General features: G+C 38.9%; 1 long non-coding RNA gene across 1 annotated transcript in view; it reads left to right on the top strand.

Moving 5' to 3' along the window:
- LOC131480456 (uncharacterized) overlaps nucleotides 1-25833 on the top strand; it is a 368356-nt gene that overhangs the window by 304307 nt on the left and 38216 nt on the right. The window contains exon 7 of the long non-coding RNA XR_009245543.1: nucleotides 12444-12585. This is a non-coding gene — a long non-coding RNA (uncharacterized LOC131480456). The remainder of the gene's footprint in view (nucleotides 1-12443; nucleotides 12586-25833) is intronic.

Genomic DNA, 25833 nt, shown 5'->3' with positions numbered 1-25833 from the left:
GAAAGTTTTCCAAAACATATTTGACAAGGGCCTCACCTGGCCTGTTATGGCCCTGACTAAAATGTATGGATACATTGAGTTCTCACCTGTCTGTACAGACTTAGCACAGATCTAGAGCTCATTCCAACTTCAAATCTCCACAAGTCTAGTGTAGACTAAAGCATTACCAAACTTCTCCCTTTTCACTATCCTGTTTCTAACCCTTGGCTTTTGTGGGAAGAACACGTCGTTTCTGGTAATTCTCTTGTGTCCTGAACTTGGTCTCAGAGTTGGCACCCTATGTCACCAACCTGTGAAATCCTCAAATCCGGTCAAACTAAGGTTTATAAAAACAACTTCTCATTTGGGAACTTCAGTTTTAGAAACCTCTTTGGGATAGAAGTCTGTATAAATAATTGAGTTTTAGCTACTGAGATAAAAACTAGCATTAAAGATCAAACTGGCAGACACAGAGAAGCTTTTTGGTAGAGACATATTTGGATAAAGTGCATGTTCTTTGTTAAGTCTGTCTCCCATATTTTCCTTTATTTGTGATCATTAGAGAATTCTCATATTTTTATATCATCTTACTTATATAAACTTTAAAGACTCATGGAAGTTTCAGAACAGTTATATTAGCATTTGAGATTTCCACATCACATATCAGTGCTTGAATCTGAGTCCTGGCTCCACTCTTAATTTGAGGTTTCCTGCTAATGTGAATCCTGCAAGGCTATAGTTAATGGCTTCAGTAATTGACTTCCTGCCATCCACATGGGAGATGCAGAAGAAGTTCCTGCCTTCTGGCTGTTGTGGATTTGGCAGGAGTGGATCATCAGATGCTAAATCATCTTTTTCTTTCTCAAATAAATGAATAAATATTTTTTAAAATATAGGGAACTGTCTCTGGTGCTAACTTGGAACACTGGGACTGCAGGTATGAGTAGCTTGCCAGGTTGTGACAGGAACCATAAAAAGGACAGCCCTTGTAGACCACTGCTGTTACCTATAATCCCTCGCTCTCTTCTCTTCTTCTTCATAAATGCAAACGTCTTCAAGTGGGACACAGCAAGAAAAGCCATAGAATGGACTGAAAGTGTAGAAGATATGAGAAGTATTTTTCTTTTTAAATAAAAAATACGTAACAGTCAATGGCAAGAATTAATAAAAGTTATAGAGGTCATAGATGTTAGAAATAAAAGAGGAATAACTTAATGTCAAAATTTTAAGTGCAGTTGAACTGAAAATTAAGCTCACCAAAACTGGCAATAAAAAGGAAACAAAATATGAATACTCTTATGACAGATAAGGAAATTAAACTTGTGATTAAAACTGTCCTGTGAAGGAATTTTTTTACTTCAGCTAGATTCACTATGAGTTTATCTTAGTCACTTAAAATATAAATAACAGAACCTTAAAATAAATATTTGTTTTGTGAGTCCAAACAACTCTCTACCAAACTTCCTGAAGGCTAATGTAAGAAAGAAAAGGATGTATGGGAGAGCCACTGTGGCATAGAGAATAATGGCACCGTGGATTACACAACCGTCTGCCGTGCTGGCAACCCATATGGCACTAGTTCAAGTTCCAGATGCTCCCTGCTAATGCACCTTGGAAAGCAGCAGAATGGCCCAGGTGTATGGGCACTTGCAGCTAACTGGAAGAACTGGATGCATTTCCTGACTTCTGGCCTTGGCCTGGCAAACCCTGTTCAATGAGGCTGTTTGGGGAATGGAAGAACTCTGTCTCTGCTTCTCATTCCTTCTGCAATGTTCCATTTTAAATAAATCAAATAAATTCTAGTTTAAAAAGAAAAAAAAATGTTCCCAGTGTGGTAGCCTGGTGGCAGGACTTCACCTTACATGTGCTGGTATCCCTTGTGGGTGCCGGTTCATGTTCCTGATGCTCCACTTCCCATCCAGCTGCCTGCTTGTGGCCTGGGAAAGCAATGGAGGTCAGCCCAAGGCAATGGGGCCCTGCGTCGACATGGGAAACCTGGTAGAAGCTCCTGGCTCCTGGGTTCAGATTGGTTCAGCTCTGGCCTTTGTGGCTATTTGGGGAGTGAGCCAGGACCTTTCTGTCTCTCCTCTCTGTATATCTGTATATTTCATATATATGTATATATATATATGTATGCATGTATGTGTATATATACATACACATATCTATATAATACACATACATACGTATATCCAATACATACATATATATACATAATAAAAAAGCCAACCTGATTGTTGTTCATAGATATGAAAATTACTTTAACAAGTCATCATAAACCCAGTAAAGATACCAAAGATTAATTCATAGTAACTACATTGCATTTATCACATAAATTTGAGACTGCATTAATATCTAAAAGCCAATGCATGTAATTTACAACAACAGAAAAAGAAATGTCATATTATTTGACTTTTTAAAAAAGATTTACTTGTTTTTATTGGAAAGGCAGCTCTACACACAGAAGGAGATGCAGAGCAAAAGATCTTGCTTTTGCTGCTTCACTCCCCAAATGGCTGTGAAAGCCAGAGCTGAGCTGATCCAAAGCCAGGAGTCAGGAGCTTCCTCCGGTTCTCCCACACAAGTAAATTGTCTCAAGATTTTGGGCCATCCTCAACTGCTTCCCAGGCCAAAAGCAGGGAGCTCTATGGGAAGTAAAGCAGCCAGGATATGAATTGGCACCTGTATGGGATCCTGGCAGACTCAAGGTGAGGATTTAGCAACTAGGCTATCACGCCAGGCCCAACCTATGACTATTTCAATGTATGTGGGGAGAATGGGTAGAAAAATGCATAGAAAAAATTCCACTAAATTTAGCAGTATAGAAGATGTAGGAGATACTAATGGCTTTATTACTGTACAGTAGCAGAGGCAGATTAAGAGAGCAATATTAGGAAGGAAGAAAACCCTGTTTGTTCATATAAGGCAGGATTGTGTGCAGAAAATCCAAAGGAAACCACAGTTAATTATTAAAACTAATAAATTGTTTACTAAGGTTGTTAGATACAAGGTAAATATAAACTAGAAATCAATTGTTTTTCTCTACACCAGAAACATGTTGACATTGGACATCTTAGATGGTTACTTTTACAACAACACTGAACGTATCAAACATCAATATAACCACTTTGGAAAAGTGTTCGGCACTATCTATCAAAGATGAATGCGCATGTTTGTTAGGACTCAGCAATTCCACTCTTAGCTGTATATCCAACCAAAGGTCATTTACTTATGAGCTTATAGAAGCACCATTCACAGTAGCCCCAAGACAGCAATCTGTCAGATGCCTATAAATAGTAAAATGGAAAAGTAATTAATGTATTTTCAAAGGGCAATAGAATTAATTAATAAAACACCAAAATTGTGATTTAATTTTTAATTTTAGTCCAAAGAATAAACTATAAAAATATACATACTGAATGATTCAAATTATTTGAAGCTCAAAAATATATCTGAAGATGACTGTGGAGTGGCGTCTGGAATGAAGGCAGTCTTATTTCTTGAGCTGATGTTGATTGCAGGAGTATTTTCATTTTCCAAAAAGTTAATTGAATTGTTTCTTGATTTTTTTTTTTTTGCAGGCCCGGTTTGATGGTTTCTTGATGGTTTTATATCATATTAAGATGATAAAGTTACTGTAGATGTATAAAACATTTTTTCAGAAAACTGCCAACAAATCGGAAAGTCCAGACACACAGCAGAAATAGAATTAACTAGAAATATTATTTCTAGAAATGAATTTTTTCAATTCTAAAATCAAATATACACAGAGGAGGAGAGACAGAGAGGAAGATCTTTTCTCTGCTAATTCATTCCCTAAGTGGCCGCAATGTCCTGAGCTGAGCTGATCCAAAGCCAGAAGTCAGGAGCTTCTTCTAGGTTTCCCATGAGGGTGCAGGGTCCCAAGGATTTGAACTGTCCTTTCCCAGGCTACAACCAGGGATAAACTGGTTGGTGTTGTGGCCTGACCTGGGCCCAGCCCTGACCCCTCCACCACCACCCCCCACTGCACCCTGTCCTGGTTCTTGGAGTTGCCAGTGAATGTTATGAACTGGCCCGGCCAGGTCTGTTCACAGATCTGACCTGCATATATGCCAATGGACACTGTAACCTGGCGTGGTCAGGGCTGCTCCTTGACTTGGTTCTTGCACTCACCTGCATGGCTGCATCCCTACAAAGAAGTTTCCCAAGCTCCTCTGTCAGGTATCCTCCAAGTGGCAGATCTCACACACACTAGTGGGTCTTTGTCCCATGTTGTCCACCTCTTGTCCTGGCAGGGACAGTAGCCTTACTCACCCAGTCCATACCCATTCCGGTTCTTACTGTTGGGTGCTGCAGCCCAGTCACACCTAGTTCATGGCCAGACACAGCTTTTACATGACTCAGAGGGAGTCAAGACCTAGCCTAGCCCATTCTACACCCACCCTGGCACTCACAAGTACCAGTGTGTGCTAGAGTGTAGCCCAGTCTGTCACTCCCCAGACCCCCTGGATACCCATGCTGAGGGAGACTATAGCCATGTCCAGCCTAACCTGTTACCCTCAATATGGCTCTCGTGCTCACCGGTGGAAAACTCAACACAATGGGGGCATCTCTTTAGCTCTCCAGCCAGGCTTGTTCCTATCCAGGGTTCTTGGGCATGCCAGTAGAGATTGTACTTTCACAGAATCCCACCCATTCTTTTTTTTTTCTTTTTTTTTTCTTTAATATTCATTTATTCATTAATTACATTGCATTACATGACACAATTTCATAGGTACTGGGATTCCCCCCCCTTCACCCCAAACCCTTCCCCCATCATGAATTCCTTCACCTTGATGCATAACCACAGCTCAAGTTCCGTTGAGATTCCCTAAGTAAAAGTTTACACCATACAGAGTCCAGCATCCCACTTGTCCAGTTCAAGTTCCACGGCCTCTTAGGGAGGCCCTCCCAGGTTTGTAGGCAGAGCCAGCAGAGCGTCACCTCGATCAATTAGAAGCTCCAACATATCATCAGCAACAGTCCAGGTATGATGAGGCTGGTGCAGAGTCCACTGATTGACATAGTCCGTCTTAGGGTTTCCCCTTGTCCAGTTTTCCGCTGCAAGCATAAAGCTGAGGTGGTTGATTCATCTACTCCATTTTCCATCTTTTTTTGATTAATGCTTTGATTCCTCCATTTTGTTCAGGGGAATCCCCCTAAAAAAAAAACTTTGAGGCATTCCCAGTCCAGGCTCCTACATGTACTACTAGTAAGCACAGTGCCCGCCACCGTCCATCACTCCGATCAGCTGATGGTTTTAACCCCTGGGTTGGTTCTCTTCTGAGCCCCGACCTCTATTGGAACCAATGAGTATCGCATCTCTCCCTGGCTCTGCCCATCACACTCTCGTCCCTCACCTAAACCAGTGGGAGGAGTGCTGGTCGGGTGTTGCATTCCCTACTAGCACAGGCCATTTCACCTTGGCATTTTGTGTTTTGTACTGTTTTTTTTTGTTTGTTTGTTTGTTTGTTTGTTTTACCGCAACCAAACCCGGCCAGGCACCACCCATTCTTAAGCTAACCAGTGGGATCTGTGCTTCCATAGAGTTGTACCCACAAATCCCCCATGGAATCTACCCCTGCATCTGGTTCTCTTGTATTTTGGTTAGTGTCATGGCCCTGACTAAAGTGACCTCCCGTGTTCCGATACTCAGGTTCTGGGTTCTATCCCTGTCAGGCAGGCCTCCAGTGCTATTTCGTGTGGACGAGCATGTGATGGTCAACAATTTTCCATGCTAACAAGCCCAACTCAGAACTCCAATGTGGGTTGTTGCCTCTGTCTGACCCAGATAGGTCTTCTGGTCTCTCCCTTCCACAATAGCAGGTCTCAGTATCCTTGCTTACCTGCAAGTACAGTGACTCTGTCGTTCAGAGTCCTTCGGGGGTCATTTTTCACCTACACATATGGTTGCCTCATCCTTGGATGTCCCTAGTTAGCAATTCGTCACCCCCAAGTCCCCAGAGCTCGTTGCCAGGTGGCCAGCAGGCTTTGCCTGGCACCATTGGTGCACTGGCTGCCCAGGCTGAGGTGGCATCAGATGCATGGTCACAGCTAGCACTTTAAATTCCCAGCTCTGGAGCTAGGCTCTGCCTTTCCCACAAGTCTAGGTGGCTGCTGGATGCTTGGCTCGATTGGGTGTCCAGCGCAGGTTGAGATGGCACCAGCCACAGCCAGCACTTTAAATTCCCACCTCTAGATATTAATTTGGATAGAGAGCTTCATTCCATGTGACTTCGAGAATTAAATATGAAATAAAACTAATAACATTTACAGAAAACAATAGAGCCAGTTATTCACAAAACATACATTTACTGAAACATCACCTGATATTTATAAATACATACAAACTTATCTGTTACGTTTTATTAAAAAATGAGTTGTTTCCATAACTCATAATAGTATGCAAGTAAAATGTAGCATTTAAATGCACATTTATATGTTAAAGCTATAACTGAAATGAGAATCAAAAATATCAGGAAGGTGTTACTTTGGCTGGTGTAATTAGTGACTAAGCCGATGCTTGATGCTCGAATTGAGTCTTGCTTGATATTACTAAGATATCTTTTACCAATTTGAACACACCAATTTGAACACTTTCAGCCTATAAACTGGAAAACAGGGCCACCACATGCTAGGCACTCACTGCCCAGTGCAAGAACGCCTTTCAGGGTAAGGCCTAAGCTAGAGTGCCCACTAATGTTATACAATGTAAGGACTTGACAGAATTTGCAAATGCACAAAATTGTGTTCTCTTCCTAGGATATTAATTTTAATCCCAGAATTCTGTTGAATCATAGCCCTGGTATAACCAAAATGTTTGTGAGGCCTCAAATTACTTAAGTAGCAATAGTTTTTTTAATGAGATATTGTTCATCATTGGTATCCATTTCATATATTTTTTATTTTTTATGGTGATTTTGTCCATTAACCAATTAATATGAGAGGTCACTAAATTGATTGATACTTGTCTGTTTGACAGTCCTAAGAAGTCTGTATTATTTCCTATGTGGTCTTGCTGTAGGCAAGCTAGGAATGAGAGTGGCACCTTCTTTCTCGTGACTTGAAGCTTGTGATGGGCTTTTGCTTTTTCTCAGCATTTTCTTAAGAACGTTGTCATGTGTATGTAAGTGACAGAATCTTACACTGAATACTTATATATTCATTTGCTATACTCTGACACTTAAGTTGCTTTATCACTGTAGCTATCTGTATCCATCATTTGCTAGCCATGAATTCAGCTGATCATGTAATTACTAATGTGTTTCATCGATGATTTTTCACAAGGCAGGCAAGACCTAAGCAAGGAAATAGGCGTTTTTCAATAACACATCTGTCTTACTGTGTTTTCAGTATTTTTTTTTAAATAAATGATCTTAGGAAGGATTTTTCCCTTGAAAGTATCAAATTTCATCATCAGCCATTCATAATTATTCTTTTCTTCTTTGTTATTTTACCTATAAGTTGAAAATTAAGATGGAATTTAGCCCAGAGTTTGTGCATACAGTGTCCTCATGTATTTCCTAGCGTTTTAGTTATGTTAAAAATTGTTAGCACTTTAAAGTAGAAGATAGAATATTTTTTGTGATCAACAAATACAGCAGGCTGAGTCAGTAAACAACTTAGAACTATGTCTCATGGGACATTTGCTAATGTAAGTTTTCTAAATATGGGTAATTTAGAGCTCATATACACCATTATCTGGTGAAACAGTTTGCATCAAATCTAATGCAGCCTAATGTTTTTAATGCATTTTCTTCTAAATTCCCATCAGACATGATTACAGCAAATCACAGGGCGAAGAAAGCTCTCAGTTTTGCTGTGCAATGGTTCGACTTCTCACATGTCTGTGGGAATGAAAATTAGTTTCAAGGACAGCTCTGCACCTGATAACTCTGACAAGGTGTGAAGTGCTAAGCTTTCTGCAGTCGTGCGATGAACATACACATTTTTTTCCCTTTTGCCTAAGGTTTCATGCTGTCTATTTTGGAGTAAAGGAATTCTAGTCTGTGACATCAGCTAGACTGCCTGGAATGTCTTGTTTTCTGAATGCTGCAAGTGTAACGGAACATCTATTCTCTGAAGCCTTCCCCTATATAACATGAAAACTTGATTTTCTAAGGATCAGAATAGCTAGAAATGCATCTTGTGTTCATGGACTGGAAGACATTGTTTTTAATGTGGCATTCACATTCCTGTATTCACATTCTAAATGACCACAATTTTAGTAGTTTAAAATAATGGTGTGTTCTCTTACAATACTAGAAGTGAGAAGTCAAACGTTAAATTGGCAGAAATGTCTCCTTCTGGAAGTTTATTGAGACTCCCAGTAACCCATAATTTGTAGTTATATTGTTCCCATGTCTAATACCAGCGTTGCATTTCCAATAGGGATGCCCAGAACATTCAAATAGAGAAGAGGAAGTAAAATTCCACATGCAAAAGAAAGAAATTGGACCCCCTATCTCACATGCTATTAAAAAACCCTCTAAATGATCATGTAGATGTGAGTACTAAATCTATTAAATTCTAGAAGAAAACATAGGCATAAATCTTTGTTGCTTTGATCTGGCAATGACTTCTTAGGTATATTAAAAAACAGAAGCAATTAAAAATAAATAAATCAAAATTAAGTTTTACATATCAAAACACTTTCAGGAAGATGAAAACACATCACAGAATGCAAGAAAATATTTGAAAAGTATGTATTTGATAAAGGTCTAGTATATATAGAGTCTTAGAGCTTAATAAAAATATTAATGCAACTAAAAATGAACTAATGATTGTACTAAACATTTCTCCTAAGAAAATGTGGAAATTGCCAATAGGTACTTGGGTGTATATTCAATACCACTGGTCACATGCAAATCAAAATCAAGATGAGATAGCACTTCATCCACATTAGATTGGCTCTAACAATGATTTCTTAAAGATTTAATTATTGTTATTGGAAAGGTAGGCTTACAGAGAGGAGAGACAGAAAGGAAGATTCATCTGCTGGTTCACTCCCCAAATGGCTAAAATTAGCAGAGCTATACTGATCCAAAGCCAGGAGCCAGGAACTTCTTAGGGGTCTCCCACATGGGTGCAAGGTCCCAAGGCTTTGGGCCATCCTCTAGTACGTTCCCAGGTCACAAGCAGGGGGCGATTAAGAAGCAGAGCAGTTGGCATATGAACTGGTGACCACATAGGATCCCACTGCAAACAAGTTGAGGATTTAGCCACTGAAACATCGCACTGAACCCTAGAGCAATGATTTTTAAAAGGAAAATATGTATTGATGAACATTTGAAGAAATTGGCACCCTCAAACTTTACTAGTGGGAGTGTAAAATGATAAAAAATGCTGTGGAAAACTTGGCAGTTCTTCAAAAACTTAAGCAGTCTTATTTGTCCTGGCAAATCTACTCATAAGTTGTATGCCCATGAAAACTGAAAACATATGCTCACACAATGTTTACAGCAGCATTATCCTAACAGCCAAAAATAAGGAAACTTTCCAGACATCTAGTGACTGATGAATAAATATACAAAATGTAATACATACTAACAGTGGAATATTATTCATCCATAAAAAGTATTGGTATATATTATAAGAGGGATGGGTCTTAGAAACACGCTAAATGCAAAAACAATCAAATACATAGGGCTGTATTTGTATGTTTCCACTTCCATGAAGTATCCAAAATCATCAAAATCATAAGTATAGAATGTAGAGTGACTGCCAAGGGCTGGGGATAAGGGATATGGAAAATCACTTCTGGCAGGCATGGAAGTGACTGGTGATAGTTATGAGATTTGTTAGGACGAAGAAAATGTTCTGAAAGCATTTAGTGATGATTATGGTACCTCTTTCTGAAAGATGGAGCCTTCAAAATGTGAAATATAAGATGACTAACAAGGCAGTAGATGGAGGCACAAGACACAAGGAGGTCCCTCCAGTGCTGAGGGACATGCCCAGATGCGAGCGCATGGAGAGTTCTCTGTATTTTTGAGTCCAAAGTTACCTCTCCTAATGAGCTGGCCCAATCATGACTGTATTAGCTAGCCAACACAGCGTCCTCATGCTATTGCTGGCAATCCTTCAGGCTGTACCGTTGTACAGGAGAGCAAAGAACAGCACAAAACCAACAAGAGTCAATAATAAAAAAAAAAACTAGATGTATGACTCGCTGGCCTTTTGCAGATAGTTCCATGTAGAGCTAGGTGCAGCCTTAGTCATCACTACTTCCTTCAACGCTGCCAGGAACAAATTTATCCTCAGCTGATTCTCCTCTACTCTTCTGGTGAATCGTGTGCACTCAGCTTCCTTTCAGAATTTCTTCTCTTCAGTGTTGTACAACAATTCTGAGCGTGAGAGAGTCAGTAACTATCTAAGTTTGGGGAAAGTGCTTCATTTTCCTTGCTCTTTTTGTTTATCTGCAACACAGAAATAATGTTTCTCACAGAAGAGTAGACACAGGGAAGTTAAATTAGGTCATATCTGTAAAAGGCTTCATATACCACCTGAAATAGTAAGCAACCAATTGATGATATCACATTTCAAAACTAGCATTTCTTTGATTCTCAGTTCTTAGAACCAGAAATCTTACTCTCCTTTCTATTTTCCATATGCAGTCAGCCTTGCGACTTTCCCCTCCTTTCTCACCCAGCACTTTTATAAATAGCCCAGGTCTTGTCTGTTTTAGCAGAAGCTGCGCTCCCATCCTTTCTAGCCACTTACCTTCATGAACACTGGACTTGTCAATTCTATTTCCCAGTTACCTTACATCATAGCTTTATCCATCAGTTTTTGTTTATTTCGTTGTCAGTTATTTGAAGGACAGAGTGACACAGGAGAATTATCTTTCATCTGCTGGGTCTGTCCTCGTTTGCCTGAGGCTAGGCCAGTGTCAGGCTGAAGTCAGGGACTCAGAATTCCCCTGGGGTCTTCCATAGGAGTGGTTCATAGCCTTTGGAGCACAATAGCAGAGGGGCTGGATTGGAACCAGAAGAGCAAAGACTCAAACCAATAGGAAGATAGGAAGTGTGGTGTCCCAAGTAGTGATTTCAATGGCTGTGCCATAACACCACCCTTGATCTCTCAATCACTAGCCTTTATGTGGTTAAAGAATGCAAAGATGTAGGGAGAATCTTTTGACAGTTTCAGGAAACCAGCCATGCACTTAAAAGTTCCCATGTCTGGGCCCTGCGCAGTAGCTCAGCGGCTAAATATCTTACCTTGAATGTGCCAGGATCCCATATGGACACTGGTTCTAATCCCAGGAGCCCTGCTTCCTAATCAGCTCCCTGCTTGTGCCCTGGGAAAGCAGTCGAGGATGGCCCAAAGCCTTGGGACGCTGCACCCATGTGGGAGACCCATAAGAGGCTCTGGCCTCCTGGCTTTGGTTTGGCTCAGCTCCAGCCGTTGTGGCCGCTTGGGGAGTGAGACAGAGGATCTTCCTCTCTGTGTCTCCACCTCTCTGTATATCTAACTTTCCAATAAAAATAAATAAATCTTTTTTTAAAAAGTTCTCATGTTTGACTTAGGGGCAGAAAAAGCGAATGTTCTGTGCAGGAGGCTCAGGGAGGTCCTAAGAAGCCTATGCATGCTGGAAGTGCAGGGATCTGACCTCTGTGCTGCCTGCTGCCGCCTTCCACCCACACTTAGCCCTTACACAGCCTGGGCGTGTTTCCTTCCAAACTCCAGTAGTAAATGAAAGAAACTGGCAAGCCACCAGTGAGTACTTTATAGTGTATTCAAATATGCTTTCGTATGACATTTCTTTCCTGGGATTTCTGAAACTTCAATACTTAATCACCATTTGAAGCTGCTTATTAAAAATGCAAATTCTTCATTCATTTTGACTGAAAAAAATCCCTAAAGATTGTAGCGTATACAGTATGGAGACTATACTTTGAGACCTGCTGCTTACGGAGTGGAGCAGCAGAGCTCACATGTACAAGGAAAGAAAGCAAAATCCCCAAAGATGCACTTATACCGGAGGAGAAAAACACAGGACATGGAGACATTTATGCAAACAAAGCACCCTAATCAGGATTGCTCTCTCTAATCCTCAACATTTAATTTTCATTTAAACAAGTCAAAATAAGACAGTCTTTTGCTTGAATCAAGGAATGAAAGTGCTTCAAGGAGAAGTCAATTTTTTCAGAAATAGCACAAAACTGAGGAATGCACACCCTTTTATGAATCATAATCCACTGGTAGTTTTATTCATACTATCATTGTGTTGCAGACCCCAAAAGTCAAAACCTTGCCTTTCTGGCTGGGGTCTGGCAAGGTCTAGAGAAACTACAGGGGTAAAAGTAAAAACAAAAAATCAAAGACACAAAATGGTCAGTCTTGGCTCTTAGGAGGCAAGTCCAGCCAAGTCTGCATGGGTAAATAAGTATGCCTTTCCTCCCCAACTTTCTAATGCTGTTTGTTTTTGTTTCTTTGACCAGGAAAACCGACCACGCTGGCCCTTTGAGTGATGGGTCCAAGGGCACAGGTGGAATAGTGATGGCTGCCACCAGAGGAATGAGCAGACACCTGCCCTTGCCACCGCCACCCACCTGGACTCAAGGCAACTCCGTGATGGACCAGGTAAGAGTCCTGGCGACTAGCCAGGCCTGCCCATGAGGACAGAAGAAGGAACCATTCACTTTGCACAGGTAAGACCCTGAGGGAGGGCTCACAGGAACGGCTGGCATTCAGAGCAGGGGGTACCTTAACTCTGTGCCAAGGGTGTGTGAATGTGTGTTTCACTTGCATTAGCAGTTTTAAATCTGTTGACCCCTGGCACAAACTATAGGTTACAAGTGGGCCTGAAAATGTGGTTCTGTTAAAACGAAATTGGGTGTGTGAATATGGGTTAATGTCGTGGTGTCAATGACAATTTCTAAGATGTGACCCAATGGTGAGAGTAAAAGAAGTCAAGTTTATTTAAGAAAGAGAGTGTGAGTGAGTAAACAATAGCTCTGAATGAAAAGAAAGACCAAGCTGCTGAGGTCTTGCAGTCTGGGAATATTGTTGTATCTTCGCGTTTTCTGCAAGGAACAAGTGTGGTGATTCTGTATTATCAACTGTGAAGGCAGGCACAGTCATAATGGAGTTCTTTTTAAATTGTGTAAACCTAAACCTTTTTGTCCATTGGCAAACATTTGTTCTAAGAGGCTTTTGTCCTGTTGAGTGTATGCTGGCAAGGAGATGTGGAATGGCATGAAGCTGGCCTGCTTTCCATCCGTGGAGATCCTCATAGGACAACAGACAGCTGGTGGTACTGTTGTGACCTGGCTTGAGCTAAGCAGCTCCTGAGAGACTCAGGCAAGGGAGGGGCCAGACTGGCATCTGACTGTTCTACACCTGGAAGCATCTCTCCACTGTTTTGCATCTTGGAACCGAAGGAGACACATGGCCAGGACACAGGTGTTAGTTCCTCCACAAATCCCATGATGGTAGGCATAGGCTCAGCTAATTCAGATTGGCTTCCCAGGGGTTTGTGGTATTCAAATCTGCCACCCTGGAACTAGCTGAACCCCAAGAGGGCCCACTTGAAAACAGTGAGGACAGAGACCCAGAAGGCCAAGAGGCTGGCTGGGAGATGGAGGCTGGTGTGCCCCAGCGCTAGGGAATCCCTTCCCAGAGGAGCCAGAAGAGGACAGGAACCTGCTGAGCAGCCACGCCAGCGAGAAATCCTAGTCTGAATTCAGGTTCAGAAATGAGAATAAGAAAGGGGCTAGGACCTGCGGACCAAGAGGAAGGTCCTGAGATAGACCTCAAAATCAAAGCAGGAGTGGGTTCCTGGTCAGCCTGGGGACACAGCACTGACTAAATTCAAGGTAAAAGCCAGGGAAGTAGCCGTGACACAGACAGGGACCAACAGAGTAACGACAGCACACTGGTCTCCAGAATGTAAGGCTGAGAGATGAGATGTGCTTTTCTTTAAAAATATTGTCTTAATTTAAATATTTTTAAATTTTACTTTTGATTATGTTTATATAGTTTATCAGGATGGGAAGGCTTGAAGAGCAGGGAAAAGTGGGCAAGACCATTGTTTGCACATTTTTTCTTCTTCCTGTATCTGGGGAAGGGCAGATAGAAGGGGATGGATGGTTTTCAAGGGTTATTTCAAAGTATGAAACTACCTAAAGTTTTCAGGAAGCTACAAAAGCTATACACAAGTCACACAAGGATCAAAATCTGTATGGTAAAATTAACTATAATTTTTAAATATTATCTCCAGTGTTTTTTTAAAAAATTAAACATTGAAAAAAGAAACAAAAATTAAACATTGAATAAAATTTCAAAACTTTTAGAGGTTTTAGGATATATAAATATCAGAAATATCCTTCTTAATGGATTATCCTTAGTTTTGTGGCCAGCTCCAAGAAGCATGAACTGCTTTTTAAATCCAAGGCTTTTATTTCCCATTTTTGTGACAAACCACAGAAACATCGTGTTTTGTACTCTTGTGAGATAATTTTTGTATTCTCTCTCTCTTGTTAAGTTCTAATTGTTCAAAGACAGCTGAGTATTATAAAAGTTGTGGTTTATTTTAAAGGAATTTGATTACTTGATGTCAGTGAGTAAATCTGGCTTCTACTGTGTTCTAATGCCCAGGGAGCCTCTTTCAACCAGATATTTTGAGCTTTCTTGCATCCTTGACAGACATTCAGAAACTCAAAGTTCCAAATCCCTTGGACCTTGGTATTTCTAGTCCCACCCTGAAATGTCAAAAGATATTTCTCTCATCTTGTAGAAACACCAACTGAAGAGGTTGATTGGACGACATTAAAGGTATTAAAGGTACTGTCAAGATCTGAAGTAGTATGGAATTTTAAACTCTGTTGACACAAAAGGCTGCTGATGCAAATGTCTCGAAAGTTGGAAGCTTCTAGTGACCTTATTGTTATTAGTCATCAATGTGATCGTAATAAGAAGGCCCAGAGGCCTAATGGTTTTACTCTTTTATAAATCCTGCAGGTGCTTTCTAACCTACTCTGTAGGGTAAACAAGTGCCCCTCCTTGTTGGTACGTAAGTTTTATGAGATTTACTGTGGCTATTTAAAATCTTTTATCATTCATGGTTTTGTATTTTCTAAAAACACAGCCAAAGTTATAATCACTTGTGAAAACCGAGATTGACTCAGGTTATTAAGACCAGGAGGTAATCCTAGTCAATTGATGGTGATTTTTAAAGTAGTTAAGGATTTTACAAAGCTCTTACTTAAACTACCTGTAATGTATGTTAGGTGTTATATACATGTATGTGTATGTGTATGTGTATGTGTATGTGTATGTGAGAAAGTTTATTGAGAACTCTGTTCTAAGTGGCTTCTAAAAAAAATAGTCGTAAATTAAGACTGCTAGCATGACATAAAATATCTTTTCGGCTCATGTGACTTAAATATATACCTAGTAGATTGTTTAAATGTTTTGGTGAAGAGAAACTATAAATGTTATCATTGATGTGTTTATACTTGTGTTTGATAGTCAAACAACTTATTCTTGTGTTTGCAACCATAAAGGCTACAGTTTTTGTCTTGCTATGTTAAATTGCAAGGTCAGGTTATTCTTTGGGGCACATGGGTTTTAGAGTTACTCTTTGCCCAACAGAAAGGAGAGAATAGTTAAACCTCAAATGTCAAAAAAGGAGAGAATAGTTAAACCTCAAATGTCAAAAAAATAGTTAAACCTCAAATGTCAAAAATTTGCCCATTTGACTAATGTGTCCAGATGGCTATGGCTGACTTTAAGGGCCCCACCTTTATCTGCTACCACATCCAAGATTTAGCTGCCTAAGATAACAGTGTGCCTTCAAAAACTGCCTTATGAACTGGGTTATGGTTATGCCTCGCAGATTTGAGGTTAAAAGTAAGACAGAGTATCAGGGTTTTGCTCTTGAGAGATGAATACAATCAACACAATATGTGTAAATAAATATGTCTCTCGATTTCTTTGGTCTCCTGGCTGTAACATTTGGGAAATAGTTTGCTTTTGCTGATATTATAGAAGAAACTTCTAGGCATTCAATTTTGAGGACATCAGAAGAAAAATCAATAACTATGCGGAGAGTTCAAGTTGAGGTAAAGTTCATGAAGGGGGAAAAGTTTTTCCTAGGAAGAACCTCATAGGTTTTTTTTGTTTGTTTGTTTTTTGCTTTTTGTTTTTTGTTTTTTTTTGCATGGGTGCTTCAAGGAAGAAACTGCTACATAAGAAAATGGCTTGATTTTGTGGAAGTTAATTAAAATGAGTTGTATCTCTAAAGAGATAGAACGCATGAGACCTGGAATCAAGCAAAGCGGGATTTTGTCTTCAACTCTGCTTCTTAGGTCGTTCATGTATTAATCTTACACATTTTTGTTTCAATTTTATTTCTTTAATTTTAATGATTTCTTTCTGCCTCTTTGGGATTTGGTTTACTGCTGTTTCTAGATCCTCTAGATATATCAGCGCATTTATTTGATGTTTTTCTAGTTTCTTGATGTAAGCACTGATTGCAGTGAACTTCCCTTTTAGCACTGCTTTTAATGTATCATTAATTTTGATATGTTGACATCATCATTTATTTGCATGAACTTTAAAAAAATTCCAGTTTGACCTCTTCTATGATCCACTGTTCATTCAGAAGCATGTTGTTCAGCTTCCAAGTGTTTGTGTACTTTCTAAAATGTCTTCACCTGTTGGTTTCCAGTTTCATGGTATAATTTCAATTCTTTTGAGTTTTCTGAGGCTTGCTTCATGGCCTATCATATGGCCTACTCTGAAGAAGATTGTATAAACTAATGAAAAGAATGTGTATTCTGAATCTGTGGGATTGTTTGGTAGCTATCAATTAGGTTCATTTTCTCCATGGTTTATGTCAGCCCTGTTTCTGTGTTGATATTCTGTGTAGTTTCTGTATTGATGATAGTGGAGTGTTGAAAACCCCAACATTATTATCTTGAAGTCTATGCCTCTATTTAAGTCCATTAGCAATCGCTTTACATAGCCAGATGTCCTGGTGTTGAGTGCGTATATATTTATTATAGTCATTTCTTGAATTCATCCATTGATCATTATATAATTTCCTTCTTCATCTTTTTTAGGACTTTTTGTGCTAAAGGCTATTTTGTTTCATGTTAGAATGACTATGCCTGCTAATTTTTCCTTTCCATTGGCATGGAATATCTTTTTTCATTCTCTAGTTTGTTAGTATGCTTCTTGTAAGCAGAAAATAGATTAGTCTTGTTTTTTAGTGCAGTCAACCAGTTTATATTTTTTTTTGATTGAAGATGTAAGCCATTTGTAATCGGAGATATTATTGAGATATTATTGAAAGGTAGCACTTGATTATATCATTTTGACATAGATTTTCTTATTTTAGATTCCACTTTTAGTTTCACTAGGATGTTCTCTGCCTTCTTAGTCTTTGATTATGGTGATTTTCATTCTCGATTTCTGTGTGTAGCACATCCTAAAGCAGCATTTGTAGGATTGCTTGGGTAGTGGCAAATTATTTCAATTTTTATTTCATTTGGAAGGTCTTTATTTTACCTTCATATAAAATTGAGATTTGCTGAGTATAGTATTCTGGATTAGAAATTTCTGTCTTTTAGAACCTGGGCTCTGTCTCCATTATTTTCTTGCCTGTAAGATTTCTGGTGAGAAGTCAGATTGGAGATTCCCTGAAGGCAACCTGTCTCTTCTCTTGTGCACATTTTAGAATTTGTTTCTTTGTGTTTTACTGTGGAAAGCTTGACTATGATATGATATGGTATATGATATGATATGGTCATGCTTATTTGGAGTTCTATGTGCTTCCTGTACTTGGATCTACCTGCCTTTATGCACATTAGGCAAGTTTTCCATTATTATTTCACTAAACAGGCCTTCTAATTCAGTATTTCTTTACACACCTTTATGAATTCCCAGGATGTATATGTTAGGTTGTTTGATGGTATCCCATAAATCTTAGATGCTGGTTTTTTTCTCATTTCTTCTCTTTTCTTTTCTGAATGAGAGTCTTCAAAAGACTTGTATTACAGTTCAGAGATCCTTTCTTCTACCTCTCCAAGTCTGTTGTTAAGACTTTACACTGTATTTTCTTTTTCATATATTGGATTCCACATTTCTAGTATTTCAGTTATATTTCCCTTCAGCATTTCTATCTCACTGGAAAAGCGTTCACATTGTGTATAGGTTTTCTTAATTTCTGCATTTACTTTTCATCGTTTTTGAGTGGCATTATGATTATTTTTAAAAAAAGGTAATTCCTCAACCTTTTTATCTTTGTATTCTGAGATTGAAGTGTTTTGTGTTCCTTTGGTCATATCGTCTTCCTCATTCATGTTGCTCATATATCTCCTCTTTTTCTTGTGCATTTTAATCTGGATTTGTTAGTTTTCTCCTCTGATGGTTTTGTCTTTGTGTCTCTGTGGGTTAATACAGTAACTGCTCCTTTACTGGGGATCTGTGGGTGTATGCAGGGTGTGGGCCTTGTAGTCTGGTCAGTGCTCACGTGTGGGGTGAGAGTCCAAGCTGACGCCTGGATTGCGTAGGGGGCTTCCTCTTGTCCTCCTAAGGGAGGTAGCAAACACACCTATCAGATGTTTACAGTCTCATCTTTGTACTAGTTGGTGTCTTGTTATCTGTACAAAATATTTTTATAAGGCATAATGGGGGTATAAAATTGTACTCATGTATCTTATCACAATTTTTTAAATGTACTTATCTCCTCATGGGGGTGAGGAGACATTTTAAATTTCTATTTTCTCTTTTCCTTCTTTATGACTCAAAGTTTTTTTTCATTGAAATACTTTTCCTTTGTAATTTTTGGTTTCTTTTCTCTTCTTACTTCTCTTTTTCTCTCACATTCCCTGTCTCCTTTCTGTCATGGTCCCACTCTCCTTGTGCTGTCTCCCTATTTTCTTCCCTATTTCCTTTTTCCATTTTTAAAAATATTGAATAGTAATTTCTATTCAGCCCTTTCTGCACCTACATAAAGTCCAGTTTATTTACAAGAGTCCCCAAATAATGGCTTTTGCAGAGTTTGTACTTCACTTTGATAGTAAAATTCTTAAATGAATAGCCCAAACAATAGTCCACAAAACAATTAAAACATGACAGTTCCATTTCCTATTTTGTTATATTCATTCCCATGATTTTTAATCACTGAATTTTTACATATCTCCAAATTTATTCTATTATTTGCACATCCTTGATATCTCCTTACTTTTCTATTTTTATATTTCTGGTGGTTACAAGGAATCCAACACAAGGGACAGCTGGAATTTCTGTGCAGACAATGTATTGAGCAAAAGTAGCAAAATTTATTACATCAGAAACAGTCAGGAGGGAGTACCACCTTAAGAAAAATACTTGAGAAGTGGTTCAAGGGATATGTTTTATGTACAGTGAGGCCAGCAGAATGACAGCTAATAATCAACAATAGGGTGGTGATAAGACCCATCAGAAGACCAGAATTGTCATTATGTCTAGCTTGCTCATGACCAAAAAACAAACAAACAAACAAAAAACAGCAGAAGGGTGTGATCAGTACTTCTTTCTATTGCCATGATAAGTATTCAATCATCACATAGTCTGTAGTTACTTCCAAATGATTAAAGGCATAGGGCTTGCCTATTTTGGATTTGGAATTCTCTATCTCATCTAAAGGACCCCTCTTACTAACCAGATAACTTCTATTCAGTGCCAGTGGCTATGTCTGCAACATTACCATCAATATTCTGAGACATTATTGGCTTTTTTGCAAAAGAGTCACCAACATATTAGTCTAATCATGCAACGTGTGCGCCAAGGCCAGACCACAGGTTCTGATCCTGTGATTGGAGATCCTGTTGTGTCTGAGGCTAACATGCATGAACACACAAGTTGCTTGCTGATGCCAAAAGCCATTGTTGGACCCTCACTCCAAAACAGGTGCTGTGGCCTATACCAAGATGCCCCAGGGCACTAGCTCTTTAGGACCTTGGCCTGCCTTCTGCCCCGGCTCTTATGGCTGGTAGGTGCCATGGTCTACCCTAGTGGGGCCTTTGGCTGTAGCTCCACCCACATCACAAGCCTTCAGTGAACACTATCTTGGCCCTAGGACCCTGAAAGTGGGTGGTGGCAGTCTTCTACCCCCAACCCTCCCATAGGTTTAATTTTTTTTTTAAATAGGCAACTATGTTGGCACACTGGTATAATTAGCATTGAGTGGACATGACCCAGAGCAGAATGCTAACCAGCTATTGGCTGTTTTTCTACCATGATTCTAACTGTTCCCTAGGTGCAGGGCAACCTAGGCAGTTGCCTATAGCAAAGGCTGATGGATCCTTTAAGATCTCTCAATGAAACTTGTTTTTAACAGTTTTTTCTTCTCTTAGAAAAGAACATAGTAAAGTTATATTGAACTGTTTTCTTAAATTCTTCATTTTTAAGATTTTAAAAGTCACTGAAAGTTTTATACCAAATATTACAATAGGAAAAATGATTTTTTAAAAAAATTGCAGAACATCTCTACTTCCTAGAAGCAAGTAACCTTATTTTCTGTCAGCATAATATACTTCATTTTTAGCAAATTTTCTTTGCAAGATAGTAGACCTAAGTCAAAATTCACAAACTTACATGTTTAAGTTTTTCATTATCAAAGTATTAATGATAAATTTTAATTCCCACAGTCAGAGTTGGTAAGGAATATAGAAACCAAATGTTTGAGAAAATTTTTCACTTGAAATTGATTTTATCCAAGTTAGGATATGTTGAACTCTTTATCTGGTTAAGTAGAATATTTGTGTACCAGCATCTACCTCTGGAGAATGAAGGAGATTCCAAGTGTCCATCCATGTGCTTAGTACTGTACATGTACAACTTCCAAACATCCAAGGAACTCTGTCATTAACTTCTTCCGTGGCAAATGAAGAGGGTATTTTTTTTAACCAGGCTTTGTACTGATATGTGGTATCACAATGCCAATCTTGCCAGCGCTAAAGAAAATGAAAGGATAAAAAGCCACAATCACACTTGGGGAAAATACAGTTCTTTTTACTACAGAAAACACTCTGTTCTTTCTTTAGCAAAGCAAACATTCACAAGTGTTTATATTTTCATGTATTTGGGATTGCTTTTTAGTGCTGAAATGTATTTAGCAGCATTTGACAACCTGGTTAATTTTTTTTTTTAAGCAAAATCATCAGGCTTCACTGTAGATTCAGAAGAAGAAAAGTAATTGGGGAAAAAATGTTGGCAATCTCTATCCGTACATGGATGGAGTCAGCTATTGCTCTCCAGCATGACTCCTGCTAGGACTGCTTAAAGGAGCATTTGGTTCTTGGTGTCAGTGAGTTTTCAGATCTGGCAATTTTTTGTGTGTACAGCATCAGGAATTAGTATGACATGTTGATTATATTCTGTGTCAGGAAAGGCCACATTGATGTGTGTTCTAGCTAAGTCTTATTGCCATCAGAAACAACAACAACAACAACAAAACAAACTCTAAGCATTTGGAGGAACATGCTGTCAGCCAAAAGACAACAACATGAAATTTTTAAATAGAGACACAGTATACCCGATTACAGTGTGATTGTTAGTGGAGGTAATTTGTTAGTTATGTAAATGCCTCTTCTGAATAAGATTTGCCTGCAAAGGCGTGTAGTGCATAGTGTGGTTAAGAGCCTTAATCACTGGGTATCATATGTTTTAAAGTATGTGATATTCCATTGAAGATAACTCATTTCAGTATAGCTGGAAAATCAGTCCTGTAGGTTCATTGGTCAGCTGAGCAATCTGCATCTTCTGGATGCCACTGCCTTGCATTTACTATTGGCTTCCTTGAAATATGAGGAAAGCCAATGTGCATGTCTTTGTAAAAACACAGATGGCCATGTAATTGCTAACAGCCATTGACAACTGGAAAGCAATTTATGAAATCTAGTCATGTAATGGAGTTTTCAGTATTGCTCATCTTAGAGTGTAGGGAATGGTAGTGAAGTGGATAACAGCATTGGTATTTGTCATCCTTTGTCAAGAAAAGTCTGTTAGAGATGCATATATTCACTGACCTGGCTCCTTAAAGAAGGCTGCGTGGTATCTCCTGAATTAAGGACACAAAGAAGGATGTATTGACTTATGATGACCCCTGACCTGGACCTGCCTTTGGAAGTCACTTCACACTTTTCAAAAAGTGGCTGTGTTTGCAGTGCTGCCTACGTACATGGGATACAAAGTTGTCTTAGTCCTCCCAATGTATTAGAGTTTACTCCAAAAAGTGCCGTCTTGAATTAGCCTGATTTTTGGTAATATAAGCCATTCATATGGCTAAGAAAATCTAGAGCCAAATAAAAGCATTTTAAAGGTGAAAATAACTTAGTGATCAAGAAGTAAGCCATAGAATCTTGAGATTTTCTTGTATCTAGATCAGAACAAAAGAAAACAGCAAATGGATAGAAAAGGTCTGTGTGTGGGTGTCTTTCTCTACATTTAAAATATATACAATCTTAAAAAAATGTCATATAATGGAACTAACCTGACAAACATTAACACATAGCAACACAGTGCAGTATTGGTCAGTTACTCTAATCATCATGTGAGTAATTGAGATCTGTGGCTCATTCCCTTTATCCAATATTGCAAGTCAAAAGCTTGTAGAAAGCAGTTGAACAGTAGATTTTCCTTAACAAAACTTGTTACGCTTCTATCAACAAAGCCATGCCCCTGTGAGTTAGTGACTATGTTATGGACATCTAAAATGTGTTAAAATGATACTGATTAATACGTTAAAGTCTACAATGGAGAGATTCTGCCTTATCACTTGTGATCAGAATCACTCAGCTCACGTTAGGCACTATGAATTCCACAGGGTTCATTTTACGTGGAAAAGCTTTTCTGCATCATTATTTAGTACTCCTCTGTGTCCTCACATGCTTCAGTCTGTAAGATGATTCTGTGCTAAGATACCCAGGATGAACTCCTGAGGTTGAACAAAAGGATTCACTTGTCTCACGAGAAACTCATACTTGTTATAAAACAGAAATCCTGCTTCCCTTTAGAAACAGAGTAGCCATGAATCACAGCGTCACGCTGGCTCGATCATAATCTAACACTTCATGCCTCAGACAATAACTTGATTTGTCAAGAGACTTTCCCTGCAAGAGCTGCCAATAGTATTGATGTCCATTGAAGAGGAGATAATTAAGCCCTTGGTGAACTAATTTCATTGTCTTTTTTTTAATAACTTGGATGCATAAGTGCAAAATAGGAAATAGAGAATAGGGTGTATGGAACCTTGCTCTATTCCAAATACCAGCAAGGGTTTCATCTTTCTTTGATCTGATAATGGATGTTCAGACACTGCAAATCTTCTCTCCATTAGCCTTATGTTCATATTTGTTTCTACCTACTAAGAACTATTAGGTTTTCTCCAAGTATAATATTTTTTTCCAAATTAAGTGCAGAAAAGCCCAGTGTTTCATGGTTGTTATCTGCTTCTATTATGGCTTCAGGACAGAGAAATTGATTGTGATTCACTCTACCACTTGCTGTGAACAGTTTGGAGTAAAGGTATTTGTCGATTTGGATAATTTCTTAGAAGCTTGTTATTTGCCTGGGAATATATCTGTTACTCAACAACTGGAAAAATAAAGAGCAGAATCAGCCATATTTTTAAGTTAAAATAAACATTTTTATGTTAAGGTGGGGAAGGAGCAGTCTAATAGTAATCTGAATCATCACCATGTCGGTATGCACTCTGGAGTTTGATGAGGCTCATGTCCTATTTATGCGAAGAAATGAACTCTCACCCCAAAGTCTCTTCACCTTTGACTGTCTTCTGTCATGAAACTTAACACTATCCAAAACACAGGGAAATGAGCTCAATATGTACAGCCTAAAGTTCTGCTAAAAATATCTCATTAGGTGGAGCAAATATCGTAAGGGATTTCTGTTTCAGGCTGATATCCATCGAGTCAAGCATTGTGTGTTGCTTGTACCTCTCTGAATCCCTGAACCTGTCCCCAGGCTGTTGCACAGGCTACACACAAGATCAGAGTCCATGTTGAGACCAGACACAGAGCTACCCTCACATCAAGCCCCTGTGCTATGACTTGAAAAACTTGGTTCTTTAGTAGGATAGACTAGAAGGTATTGAAGTTACACATTTCAAATTTATCACTTCAGGATACACATTTGGTGTGGTGATTAGGATGCTACAGGAGACTCATGCACCCCATGCTATAGTATCTAATTTAAATCCAAACTCTGCTTCTGATCCAACTTCCTGTTAATCTGCTTCCTGGGAGGCAAAAAGTGATGGTTCAGGCACTTGGGTCCCTGCTAACCATGTGGGAAATCAGAACTAATTTCCTGGATCCCAGCATTGACTAGTCCTGGCATTTGAGGGCACTTTGAGTGAATGAACCAGCCTTTCTCTGTTTCTCTGGTTTTTAAATAAAAAAAATTTTAAAAATAGCTAAGTAGATTTGCTATCTCAAGTCCAAAGTCTAGCCAGGTGGCTCTTATGCCCTTGAAACACACTCTCATGTCAGTTTCCAGCAAAATCATAGCAGAGTTAGGGCTAGTAAATAGTCAAGCAACCCTAGTTTATTTGTGAGAAAAATACGAAGATGGTAAACTTAGTTTGTACATTCTCATATTTCCCTGCTATTTTATTCTTCCTTTGCCCCATTTCCCAATACCTCCAGCTTCTCAGAGTTTTCAATCTATAGGTTTTTCTCATTCCAAGAGAAAACATTATCATGACCAATTGAGACTTTTTGGGTGTATGTTTAATATGTTTTGACCTATGATCATTGGAATAGCCTAAAGGAAAAAAAGTCAAAGAATGTAAACAAAAGCAAATTGACTCACAGCCCTTGATGGGAGAGAAATTTATACACATAGGATCCTGCTCAAACTTCCATCAGCTCTCGGCCACTTGTTGCATGGATTAGTTGAAACACTGAGCCTGTTCCCTATGGGCTTTATCTAAAGGCTATGTAAAAATTCAGGAGGTTACACATGTGACTGGAGACACACGTAGGCAAGTGTCTTTCCATTAGTCCAGCATGTCTAAATAAGTATCAGTCCTTTTAGTTATAACTAACAGGATTTAACCATCAGTGAAATTCAGTAGTGTTTAAAATAGTTAGGGCTTGCATTCTCTCACACAGCAAGGAATCCTGATGTAGTTCCTTGCACTGTTTAAGATACTCAAATTCACATATTGGCCTCTTGTTGTCATCTTTATTTTTCTAACTTCATCTTTTTATTTTTGTCACAACCCAACTCCTGAGGCTTAGAAACTAGTCAATAATGTTTTCTTCTCAAGAAGGGACCAAAACAAATAGGATGGAGAGGCATTAACTAGCTATGATTAAGAGGTTAAATGCTGACTGTTCTCATGGTCACTGGAGTTTCTGGGCCAGTATTTACTCTGAGGAATGGGTTACTAGAATCCACGATGTTTTAATGGATATACTTCTCTAAGTATATTCTAATTGGATATACCTCTGCAAGTATATTCTAAAGACATAGCACATGTGTTTTTCTAGCTCAATGATCCCTTTTGGCAGCATGTGTATTGGTCATCTACTGGACTTTATCTTTCTTTGTAAGAATCCAAGCTCTGCCAGATGGCCATCTATTGTTCACAAACCATACCTAGACCAATTTTTCTGGGAAGCACCCACTTTTCATCTGGCCGACTTCCTGCTATTGCTTTTGAACCCAAACTACCCAACTTTTTCTCAAGCTTTCCACACTTGGAATTTGTTTTAGCACTTTGCAATCTCACTAGCAGATATTTTCCCCACAAATGTTTTCACTCATCTCCATATTAAATGTCCATGATTTTAAAGTCTCAGTAATCTCTGTTCT

Source organism: Ochotona princeps, chromosome 6 (assembly GCF_030435755.1).
Source record: "Ochotona princeps isolate mOchPri1 chromosome 6, mOchPri1.hap1, whole genome shotgun sequence".
NCBI classification, from domain to species: Eukaryota; Metazoa; Chordata; class Mammalia; order Lagomorpha; family Ochotonidae; genus Ochotona; species Ochotona princeps.
Note: the sequence above shows the minus strand (reverse complement) of the source record. Positions and strands in the feature narration are given on the sequence as shown.